Consider the following 12,935-nt stretch of genomic DNA (forward strand, 5'->3'; position numbering starts at 1 on the left):
GGCCTCTCTCCTTGGCTTACAGAGAGCTGCCTTCTCCCTGGGTCCACACATGGTGTTTTCTCCATGTGTATATTTGGGTATTTTTTCTCTTTTTGTAAGAACACCACTTTTATCGAATTAGTGCTCGCTCTACCTTTATAACGCTATTTAACTTTACGTCCTTAAAGGTCACATTGGGAGTTAGAGCTTCAACATATGAATGGGGTGGATTAACATAATTAAATCCATAACACATGTACATGCCAGAATAGCAAACAATTAAAAACAACAAACCCCAAATCAACCAAGCTGGCCCAATGGAAAAATGGTTTCAAGCCTTTAAAAATATCTTCAAGGGTGCTGTCGGAGGGGATGGGGGTGGTGTTGTTTTTTGTTTGTTTGTTTTAGCTTACAAGGCATTTATTAACAGAAAATAATCTGAGGAGTCCTGTTCACAGACCGCGACCAGAGCAAACCCACTTCCTGCGGGTGCTATCGGATGCGGGTGACATCCTCAATCCGCCCAATCTTCATTCCTGAACGAGCAAGGGTTCTGAGAGCTGACTGGGCCCCAGGTCCAGAGGTCTTGGTCCTCTTTCCTCCTGTGGCCCAGAGAGTTTGATATGGAGGGCAGTGATGCCTAGCTCCTTGCACCGCTGGGCTACATCCTGGGCAGCCAACATGGCAGCATATGGAGAGGATTCATCTCTGTCAGCCTTCACCTTCATCCCACCAGTCACAGGACAGATGATTTCCTTGCCAGAAAGATCAGTGACATGGACAAAAGTGTCATTGAAGGATGCAAAGATGTGGCAGACACCAAATACATTCTCTCCTTCAGCCACCTGAGGCCCAAGGCTGATGACCTATTATTCCTTCTTTTCCTTTCCATTGCGAGGTGCCATTTCTGGGCCTCTGTCTCCAGACTCTGCCACCGGAAAGAGAGGTTGGGAAGGGGCGGGGCGATGGGTCGTTTCCGACTCCCGCCGGAAGTATACCGCTGAGGTGGGGGGGGGGGCGAGGTCGGTTCCGGAATACGACGCTTTTATTGCTCAAGAAGAGACTAAGACTCCGCCCTCCGGGAAGATAGGTTACTTAAGGGAGAGCGGAAAGAAGCCTGGGGATGAGTATTGCGCCAACGGGTTTTCCCTACAGGACTGAACGAATCGGATACACCCACGAGGTGAGGCGGGTTTATGTTCCAAGATGGCGGGGGCCGCGACCAATTTTTATTTCCTGTCTTTGTTTTATTTTTATTTCCTATGTATCAATTAAAAATAAACTTAATTTAAAAATTAAAAAAAATATCTTCGAGGGACTGAGATTGTGGCTCAGTGGCAGAGCGCTTGTCTAGCATGCGTGAGGCACTGGGTTCGATTCTCAGCAATCAATCAATCAATAAATAAATAAATATTCATCAACAACAACAACAACAAAAACTCTTCAACTCATATGGCAGCCTGAACCTAATCCAATACTGGTTATGGTACCTTGCTAACAGAGAATGAATGGCACTATCTTCTTCTCTCACTTTATGGAATTTATGACCTTATTTATAGCCCATGAAAACATTTACTCCTACAGAAGCTGTGTTGATGTCAAAGAGAGCCCCGTTTTATATATCTCTCAAAAGCCATTGTGTCTTTGTGGTATACACCTTAGATTGAAAGCTGGAAGAGTTGAAGGTGATGTCTTCTAATTTTTGCCACATCTAAACTCAAACTAACACCGTGTCAGAGTTTAGGCACTGTGATAGTTAGAGGATAGGCATGGCATCACATACAGCTGGCTTCATGGGAGTGTGACCCTTACCCTAGGTTGGTAGTTCTGCTGTGGTCATCTTGAAATTCTTAATTTTCAAGCAGTCCTCATTTTCATTTTATACTGGATCTCACAAATGATGTGCCTGGCTTTTAAAAGGGAGACATTTTATCAAGAGTCAATTAAACTAGATGTCAGAAGACCTGAGTTCTGCCCCAAGGTCTACCACTAACTAACTTACATTTGATGATCATTGCTCCTTTATCTCCACACTGGAAGGATTCTGTGTTCTTACTCAAAGTGATGCAACCCTGCTTTAGAAAAAGGTTTATGTAAAGGACATGTGCTGTTTTTGTCTGCCAAACATCTCCTCAGTTTTCTTCAGGCTCCTTCTTACTTTCTGTCCTGTTAGTTACTAGGTTCAGGAAAATAATCTAACTTCATCTCTTAACCTTGATCCAGGATGATCTAGTAGTTCAGGCCTGGGCAATAAAAATATACACTCCCGCCCCTCAACAGTCTGGAAATGGGCATATGGCTCAATCCAGGTCAATTAGATGGGATCATAGGACTTCCATGCACTATCGGGGTGGTGCTTTCTCTCCTACCGCACAGCTGTAAAAGGAAGGCCTGGAGTTGCTGATGGTCACCTGGCCTCCATCCACCAGGGGAAACCTGCTTAAGGATAGAGCAACATAGAAACATCAGTTGCAAGATGAAGACAGTGAGTCCAAGACCTAAGGACAGGGTGTGAGTTTCTGGATGAGGAGCTGTGACCACACACTGTACATAACAGTTATATCAATAACTGAGCCAATGAAGTCCCTGAGCTGACTGATGTGTGTGTCTGTCCCTTCCAACTAAGAGCAAGTAGTGGGGATTGTTCACCACTGGATCCCTGGTACAAAGCAGAGCGCTAGCCACATAATCAAAACTGACAATAAATGAAAGAATACTTTGTCATGGAAGTTCACAGGATAATGAATTTCTGAAAAATGTAAATGTTTTTCTTTGTTTATAGATACATTTCAGAGACCTGGAGAGCACTAAGAACTAGGTACCATGGTTCACGGGAAACCACTAATCACCTTCAATGACTGCCAGAATCATCACCCTTATTGAGCTAATGAAGGAAGATCGAAGACAAACCTCCAGGAAGTAGCTTCTGAAATTCAAAGTCACTTTTTAAACTTGGGAATTTGGCTTAAATATAAGTTTTATTGATCAAATTAAAACGTACCATTGTGTAACATATGAAGAATGAAGTAGGAGCCTTTGCTGAAAGAATACATGGAGCTGAAGGAACCATGGAGCAGTCTTCCTCTGCCCTACCTGCTGTATGATCATGCAGGTTAAAAAGTAATAAAGTAGCTTAATTATTGTCTTGAAAGCACCTGTTCCAAATACTATTATTTCCTTGATAATACCCTGATCAAATAAATTTCTTTACTCTCAGCAGAGAAGGTCCTTTGAGATAGGAGCCCACATAGTTTTCTATCAACTATCAGATGCTGCATGAAAAAGGGAGCAGAAAGAGTTTCTCTTAGTACAGAGAAAACATGTATAAATTCCATAACTATCTATCAGGGGAAATGGACATCTCTAAAGTCCTCAGAGGCATTTGAATTGAGATATGTGCTCTCTCAGACAACACTGGCGAAAAGAAAGGTAACTGATAACTGAATAGTTCCCTTATTCTCTAAATCTTGTGACAATTCCCAGGAAATTCTGATACTTACAGTCAGATCATGTACATCTTTCTGGAGGCAAAGTGTGAGAGAAAAGAAATATGACATTTCAGCAGGGAGGAACCCCTCCCAGAAAGTCCACTTGATTCACATATCCAACAATGCAACCATCTTGGCTTACCACTTCTTCTCTCAAACCTAGCAGAGCTCTTGGCAAAGTGAGCACACCACAAGTACTTGTTAAATGATTAATAAATTGAATAAATAGATGAATTTCCCCCTCAAAGGTCATGAGCTCAGTTTTTCCTACATTTGTTTCACTCTGTACTTTTTTCATTTAATCATGAATCATGTGACACCTTGTGGCATATTATGTTACTCAGCTTACACTGTATTGTTTAACTTCACATCTATTTGTTTCACCTTCTTCTGAGATGGATCATAAGTTCTCTGAAGTAGTTGTTATAGTCCTTTATAAACCCTTAAACATTTAAAGTACTTAAACATTTAATGTAGGTTAATGACAGCATTCATGGAAACCATACATATTTGGCACAAATGCTGTCTTCCTCCCCTTATAAGGGTTACCACACCCAAGAGACTACACAATTTCTCTACAGTCCAGGATGTCCAGAGTGCCCCAATTCGATTGACTTATTTTGTATTTCAACACACAGGATCATGGCCAACATGGTAGTCTTTAAAATCAACCTAAGTACAGAGAGATTCTCAGATCACTGGAAGTAAAAGGTGATATGGAAGAAGGTAGAATGGTCTAAATCAGTTCCTTTGTTTGAGCTACAAATAACCAAGGCCAATATCCAAAGTAAAAGTGTTTGTTACAGTTACCAGGCAACTGAGAATCCAGAGAACTGGACCACAGGAACTTGCTCTTTGTGGACTGATGGGCTCCTGGGTAAAAAACATTATGTGAATAAGGACTTTACTTTTCATTAACTATATTTAAAATTTTTGAATATTCCTTTTCAATTGTCCCTATCAGCAAACACATGAGAGATTGCCCTGAGTATAAAATGCTCAGGGGATTATGCCGCCCCGTTCCACAAATCAAAAGATGAAAAGATTGGATGTCAGCACTTAGACCATACACACCCTTCCTGAAGGGAATGGGAATATTTTATTGTACTGTCTGAAAGATTTGTAATCACATTTCAATAAGAAAACAAAAGTGATGACTATTTTCCCTCGGGTCCAAAGACAAGAGCTAATTTTACTCTTTGCTCTTGAGCTCCCGATAATGGACTCTGTTGTGGCCCAGATGGGAGCACCACTTACCCTACAGATGCTGAGGCTAGTGAAGAGTGTATACAACCTATATTCATCACCCGACACTCATCCTTCCACTCAAGTATAAGAAAATACGAGAAGATTTAGAGGAGAAATGATTGCGTTATGAGAATCTTAACCCTCATAATTGTGATGTGGCTCATCAGCTCCTTCAGGACAGCAGTTGTGCTTTATTCTTGCTTTGAAGACTTGTAAATCAATTCCAGGTCCCTCTTTCATCAAAAGTCTTCCAGTGGCTTTCAAATAAGTTTAAAATGCAGTCAGCCTCCCATATTCACAATTCCCATCCATGGGTACAACAAATACTGGATCATTTACATTGTACTGGGCATTATAGTTAATCTAGAGATGATTCAAAATTTACCAGAGGATGTGCACAGGTTATAGGTAAATACTGCACCATTTTAAACAAGGCACTTGGGCATCTATGGATTTTTGATATATGTGTGGGTCTTGGAATCAAGACCAAAGGATGTCTATAAATTCCAGCTCTTCACCATGGCCTCTAAGGCACTAATGCTGTGGCTCTTCCCACTTCTTTGCCTGTTCTCCCTTTACTCACACCCCAGCCCTCCAGCCACTGAGGCCTTCTCCCTTGTCCTCAAACTTGCCACACTTGCTCATTGCCCTTGTTCATGTCCTGTCTGCCTGAAGTGCTTTGCTTCAAGACCTTCAACTAACAATTCCTTTGCATCAATATTCTCAGCTGAAATATCGAGACATCTTCAAAGCACACTCTATTACATTCACCATATTTTATTTCTCCAAAAGTACATTTTAATAACTGAAGTTAGCTTGTATATTTATTTTTCATTTGTTTATTATTGGTTCTGTGCCTCTGAGATATAAGCTTTATGAGAATACAGAGCCTACCTTACTCACTATTATCTTCCAACTCCTAGAAGAATACCTAGTACATAACAGATGCTCTTATGGTTTGGATGTGAAGTATCCCCCAAAAGCTCAAGTATAAGAAAATACAAGAGGGTTTAGAGGAGAAATGATTGGGTTATGAGAATCTTAACCCAATCTTAATCCCCTGATGGATTAGCTGAGTGAAGACTGAAGGCAAGTAGGATGTGGCTGGAGGAGGTTGGCAATGAGGGCTGCCTTTGAGGTATATATTTTGTATCTGGAGAGTGGAGATCTCTGTCTGCCTTCTGATCATCATGTGAGATGCTTCTCTCCACCATACTCTTCTGCCATGATGTTCTGTCTCACCTTGAGCCCTGAGGAATGGAGCTAGCCTTCTATAGAATGAATCCTCTAAAACTGTGAACCCCTCAATAAACTTTTCCTCTTTTGTTCTTGTCAGGTCTTTAAGTCACAGTAGTGAAAAGGCTGACTAAAACAGATACCCAATAAATAGCCATTTTTTTCTTCCTTATCGTGCCTCATACTATAGTGTCATAGGTAGAGTCCAAAACCATATGGGAAAGAGAAAAACTAGCCATGTCATTTAAAGTTGAGATTCTGTGGACAGGAGGGCAACCGATACAGGACTGAGGGAAGGACAAGTTCATTAACAAGTTACCTGTTTTTGTAAGTACTATTGTTGTTTTCAAAGTAGAAAAAAATTATGCAAAGTTTAAAATAGTCCCTTTTTAATGTTTTCCCCCTTATACTGTATCACTAGTATATAGTTAGGAAAAAAACACTGAGCAGATGGTTTATGCCATGTTGCCAACTGGAACTGATAGGTGATGGCTGTCTGGAGGACTTCATTAGAGGTATTCTAAGAATAAATCCAGATTCTTAATGTCTGTTCTGGCCTGCTTGGGAGCTGACTGTGAGAAATGAGTTCCAGTGCTTCCCAATTCAAATGACTGTCTTTTTTCACACACACAAAAAAGCAAAGTTGTCTAGATAGAAGCTCTGGGACAATAGTTTAATTGGATTATACAACTATTGAAGGTAATGAAATCAAAAGGATTGTCATTTTATTCTTGGCATGATAATAAAGAAATGGAGATGGCTCCACCATTTTTAGCACATGACTTTGAACAGGTCATAACATCTCCAGGCTTCAGTTTTCTCAACCCTAAAGTGACTTAACAATGAATTTTAAGCTACCTAAATAAATATATGTGTTCTGTATAAATATATGGTTGTTGGAGGGAATCTGGTGGTCTCTAGACCATATTTGCATCTCTTGTGTCCTGAATTTTCTTGGTCTTAATCTTCTGGGATGCTGCCCTGTGGCCATGGCCTCCCCTGGCTGTCACTTGTGGGCTTTGACATGCACCCAGACAGAGGCTCTCAGATGCTGCCCTACCTCACCCAGCCGGTATTCTTCATATGTCTTGCCTCTAGGAATTTATTTTGGAATATGTCTTTGTCTACAAATTGCTAGCTGGGATGCTGGTAGATTTATTAGCTTAATTAATGCTGGGAATGTAAACAATAGTTTCTCAGGGATTAAAGTTTTAAGCTTGAGACTGTCTTTTGGGGGGAACATGTGCGTTTTTCTGTTCCCAAGCTTGTGTGCCTTTCATCTTCTGGCCAGTGTTCAGACTTGTTGCCAGTTTTTCATAAAACATTCAAAAGGAAAACGAGAAGGAAGGCACTAGAGAAACAGTACCCAAGAAAAGTGGTTAAAAAATTCTTTAAGAAGTCCAGGCGCCACAAGGGAGAGGGAACCAGGAAGAGGCTGTGCTGACTGACAAGTGATGGAAAATCACTGAACCATAATAGACCTCACTTGTATTGACATGCGCTAACTGAAGTGAACAGCTGGGGTGAAGTTGCTGAGCATCTTATTTTGGAGTTTGGCAGTGGACTGAACTCTATTTGCAAAGCAGACAGCTATGACAGGATTTTACAGGTCTAGTGCAGAACAAAAATGTAGTCAGCTTAGCCTTGCAACTGAAGTCTTGCAATGGACCATTGCTTTTGTTAGACACTGTTTTTATAGAAGGGACACCCCACTGTCTCTCCTTCCACATCATGGCATTTGAGATAGCATGAGCCTGTTGTTTGATTTCCTTTAGTGCAGTCAAGATTGTAATTTAGCAGCGTGTTTGTGCAGGTGATACATGACATCTGATGCTTTGCCCACACAGCCTGAAAAACACACAGTGCACATGCACACACAAAAGAAGAATTTACATAGTGGTGCTACTTCTAAAAGTGGACATTAACTGAACATTTATTCAATGTCAGTCAGTGTGTTAAAACCTTTTATAAACTCACCCTATTCAATCCTCAGAGTAAACCTCTGTGGTTGGTACTGTTATTACCTTCATTTTGCAGGTAAGGAAACCAGGACTTGGAGACATGAAGTCATATGCCTCAAAGCATAATTAGTAAGTATCAGAGCCAACATTGCAACTCAAATGTGTCTGACCCACAAGCCTGTGTTCCTTACCACTAGATCCTACTGTCACCATTATCCACACACAATTAAAATGGGTGTAATTCTTGGATCTAGTTCTTTGGATAATTTGGTCTTTTGCATTAGTGTTTAATATGTTATATTATTCTCATTTGCCTTCAAATGTTTTGGTGTTCTATTGATCTAGGAGTTCTCTCTGTGTGTAGCTAGGTCATTCAGATTCATTAACTGTTTCTGCTCCCTGCTCACACCATGGGAAGATGCTCTTGAGGGTAAGAAAATTGGTAGAAGTAGGAAAAGATGATGGAGATGATGGCTGATTTCTTCTCCTTGATCTTAGGAAGACCACAAATGAGAGGGTGAGCTTGGTGGGGTATCATCCCATACCCCAAACGTCCAGCTCGGTAAGACAATCCCACAATTTCTCCTGGGATCATTGATTTTTCCAATTTGGGGTCCTTAACTTGTAAATGCAGGTGAAAAAATATATACTTTATTTTCATCCTTAACATTCAATTATAGATGTAGAAAATAGATTGCAGTACTATCAGCAGTACTGACAATTTTTGTTGCCAAAGGAATTCTCACATTTTCAGACCACATCACAGATGCCATAGAGAGCTTGGGATATCATTTATGTTGACTTATTTGGTATCATGGTAGCCATTTAGAACTGCCACTAAGTTTTGAGTGTATAGATTTTCTTTTATGTATGAAACATTTTACTATATAACAATTAACTTTTTTTGATAATTATATTCAAATGTAACTTATTTCCTTTGAATATTTTTCATAATCTGTAATTTCAAAATAATATTTTTGAGAAGAGATCCATAGCCAAAGGATGCAAGACATAAAAAAAGTTAAGAACTGCTCTTCCTGACACATTTAGAAATATTTTACATGTATTACTCATTTACTCTGTACTCTATCATTCTGAAGTGGGCACTATCTGCTGTTATTATCCCCCATTTTAAATAAGAGAAATTTGAAATGCCAGGATGGAGTTTTTCAAGATAATCCAATATATAGTGAGTGCTTATTGCATGAATTCTTTCTTGTCAACTCAGGATCATTCTTTTATTATGGTTTAGAGGTGAGATGTCCCCCCAAAGCCTATGTTTGAGACAATAAAGTTTAGAGGTGAAATTATGGGGTTATGAGCGATTTAATCTAGTCAGTATACTAATTCCCTGATAGGAATTAACTGGGTGGAAACTGTAGGCAGGTAAAGTGTGTTGGAGAAAGTGGGCCCCTGGGGGTGTACCTTTGGGGTATATATTTTGTCTTTGTGGCACTCTCTCTCTCTTCTTCCTGGTGCCATGTTTCCAGCTGCTTTTCTCCACCACATTCTTCCACCATGATATTCTATCTTATCTCGAGCCCTGAGGAATGGAGCTGACCTTCTAGGGACTGAGACTTCTGAAACTATGAGTCCTAAACAAACTTTCCTCCTCCAATTGTTCTTGTCAGGTCTTTTGGGTGACAACAGTGAAAAAGCTGATGAGAACACATTTTTGGTACTTCCTGCATTCAAGAAAGAAGTCTGGGGATTAACACGTTCTCCTGTCACTTGAAAGCCTTTCTTTAGGTGAGAACCTGACAAAGTGAAGCTCTAAGTGAGCTTTGGGAAGTGGGTAAGAAAGAGAAGCTCTTCTTCCTTCCAAAAGCATCAGTCACTATGCAGGTAGATGGATAGTTGGCAGACTTGAAGTTTGCACCTGCCAGGTCTTTATAAGAAGTGATTAGAGGCATTAGAATTCTCCCTGGTTGGTGTTTTTAGTGATAAATCTACCTGTTCTGTCATCCATCCAAAATCATCATTTTTTGCTTCCAGAATTCCTAATCCTTATTGATATGATGCTAAAAAGATGTGAAGGAAGAGTGAGATTGAGATGAAGTAAACAGGGAAGGAAAAACCTAATTTTTAAATTACATTTTCATGGAATTGAAGCCTTATTATTTGGCACATGGGTGTGCTCACCAGAAATGCTGATTTTATATACATATTTAATAGTGAACAGAGATTCATTGAAGTTAAACTCAAAATCTCCTAATCACAAAAATTATCATAGAAACTAATACAAACAGGAAGAAAAGTCAGTTCTGTGGTAACTTTCATTCATTACCATATCTTATTTTCATAATTTAGTTGAATAGGTCTTTTTGAAGATCTAATGACAGCAGTGGGAGGGTATGAATAGTGGTAAAGTCATGTCCTCCCTTGACTGTCTCCTCCAAGACTTCAGAGACCCTCCCAGGCCTGATAACATCATACAGGCTTCAGGTGAGAGTCATAGAAAGAAAAAACAAATTAGCAGAGTTATCTCTTTGGCCCTTGGTATATCATATTCCCTGTCTATAATGTTCTTCTCCAGGTCCCTGACCATTTCTTATCTTTTAAGTCTCAACTCAAAAATTATCAGCAGTAGAAAACCATCAAAACAAATGAGTTATTTGCCTTAGATCCCTGGAGCCTAGCAAGTACCTGGCATGGCTGATTGAATGATTGGAATGGTGAAATTAGGCCAAAGAATAGAAAATTGCAAGCTAAAATAATGTTACACATGTTAATTCACTTCTTTCAGAATGGTGAGTCTGATATTTTTAAAGAAGAATACTAAATCTAAAGGACATCTTTGTGCATGCTCATATCTCAAATTCCTGAGCAAATTTTTGAGATAAAGGAACTATTTTGGGGGGAGATGCAAGTGCTCATATGACATAGGGTTTGGAGTTTGGGTTTCACTTCCTGTTGCACATTTCTAGAAACCAGAGAAATTATGCCATTTTCCTTTCTCCAGTGGTATAGTATTTTCCCCTTCTTATTGTTATTACTAACCAAACAAAGTCACTAAAATAAACTAAAATACTCTCAAGTATATTTTAAATCCAATATTCTTAATTTGTGTTCCTCTTAACACGTTAAAGTTCTTAAGTACTAACATGATTGCATTTCTCCCTTTCCTTATTAATTATGATGACTCTATGGTATATGCCATAGTTGTAAAATTCAAGTACTGAGATCATGTAGAATGGAAGGACAGGAAGAAAGGCGATGCTATGACAGATGAAGACTTAAGTGGACACACACCAACATATTCAATACAAATAAGGGCTCTTTCTCCTAAGTTCCTGCATGAGTTCAGCAATTGTTTAATAAATTGTAAAAGTTTAACAACTACAATAGAGCTAGATTTGAAATCCATGTGTACCATTATTAGGTATACAAGTTACTTAATCTTCCTATGCCATGGGTAACTCATTGTCCAATGACAATAATTATACTTAGCAAGGTTGTTTTGAAAATTAAATATTGTGTTGCTGTTAGCACAGAGGCTACTATATAATGAATGTGTAATAAAATATACTCAAATTTGAAAATAAAGTATTTGGGCTTCCCATTAAGAAATAAAGTGGTTTTGGATTCTAACTTCACCAATTCCTAATTATATAATCTTAGAAGAGAGAGTTAAAATCAATCTTCTCATCTTTAAATGGTAATATATACTACCTCTAGTGTTATAAGAAACTCTGCTTAGAAAAACACCTTATAAAGAGTCACTTGGGTGCAGCTAAAAGGGAGTACTTAGCAAGCAGTATTCAAGGAAGCTGTTGTTGATCTGAGCAAGAAGAAAACAAGGAGGAAGGATATCACAGGTTTTCTTTTCTCCTGAGATAGAGGTATTTTAGAATCCAAACTGGTGAATATGCAAAGGAATAGTTTAAGAGCAATCTTTAAAAATTCCGTAATGCAAATCCATTGCACCTTCCTACCTGTTGTACCAATGGCTATCCTCATGAAGGTCTTGATGAGCTCTTTGTCTACATACATTTTAATCCAGATGTCCAGACTAACTCATGTCTGGGTTGTCCAGCTGGGGACAGCACTTTGGGATAAAGAAGTGGTGTCCACACAGGTAAAATCTCAGAGCCAGAGCAAATCATGAAAGGTTGAGCCCCACCAAGGGTTTAACAAAACAGCAAGAATACTAATCTAGGATGGGATGGAATGGGGGTTGGGGATCAAATTTCTAGATCTTCAAGAGCTTAGTGACCATCCCCAAATGATGTGGATTACTTGTAGACACTAGGCTGTGTTTGATCAACAATCCCATGAGGCACTATCATTATCACCATTTTCTTTTACAGGAAGAGAAGTATTTTTAAATGTACTAAAGGTCACAACTGAAAGTGAAAAAGCTTTGGTTTGAACAAATCTTCATCTGGTTGCAGAGCTGATGTTGTTATTCCTAATCTCTGCTGCTTCCCTCCCAACCATGGCCTCTAAAGTCCTAGTCTTAAATTTTCTTCCTTACAGGATATAATCCCTCATAGGACCCAAACCACATGAAGTCAGGGTTCATTTATGAACACCTGAAAATATGAAACTAGTTTACTAGATGAGATTTTTGGCATCTTTTGATTTAAACAAAAAGGAAACTTGCCAGATAAATTCAACATGGCACCAAAAGAAAAAAGAAAAATAAGTTGAAGTGAAAACTTTCTCCCAACATAAAGGGATAAAGAGTTTTCTCCTCTCTCAGAGACAGCCTCATGGGCATGTGACCTGTGTACAGTCACAGAGGGTCCCATCCTCAGAAGGATCTATACTTGGTTTTATTTTCTGCTCTTACTATCTTGAAATGGTTAATGATTTAATCATCGAGCTTGGGTTTTGTAAGTGAAGATTGATGGGATGAGAATGAAGTATCATTGAGAGCCAAGGAGGTAAGTGCAATGTCCATGTTTGCCATTCAGTTTGCACTGGGCTCTACAAATCATGTAGCTGATTCTTCCCAAATCATGGAGGGCTGGTGCTATCTTTTGTAACACCAGCAGGAGGGCTGCACTGGGCTCTACAA

General features: G+C 39.3%; 1 pseudogene; it reads right to left on the reverse strand.

Moving 5' to 3' along the window:
- Window positions 1–431: 431 nt before the first annotated feature.
- On the reverse strand, window positions 432–889 carry LOC101977178 (small ribosomal subunit protein uS11 pseudogene; annotated as a pseudogene).
- Window positions 890–12,935: the final 12,046 nt, after the last annotated feature.

Source organism: Ictidomys tridecemlineatus, chromosome 1 (assembly GCF_052094955.1).
Source record: "Ictidomys tridecemlineatus isolate mIctTri1 chromosome 1, mIctTri1.hap1, whole genome shotgun sequence".
Lineage (NCBI taxonomy): Eukaryota > Metazoa > Chordata > Mammalia > Rodentia > Sciuridae > Ictidomys > Ictidomys tridecemlineatus.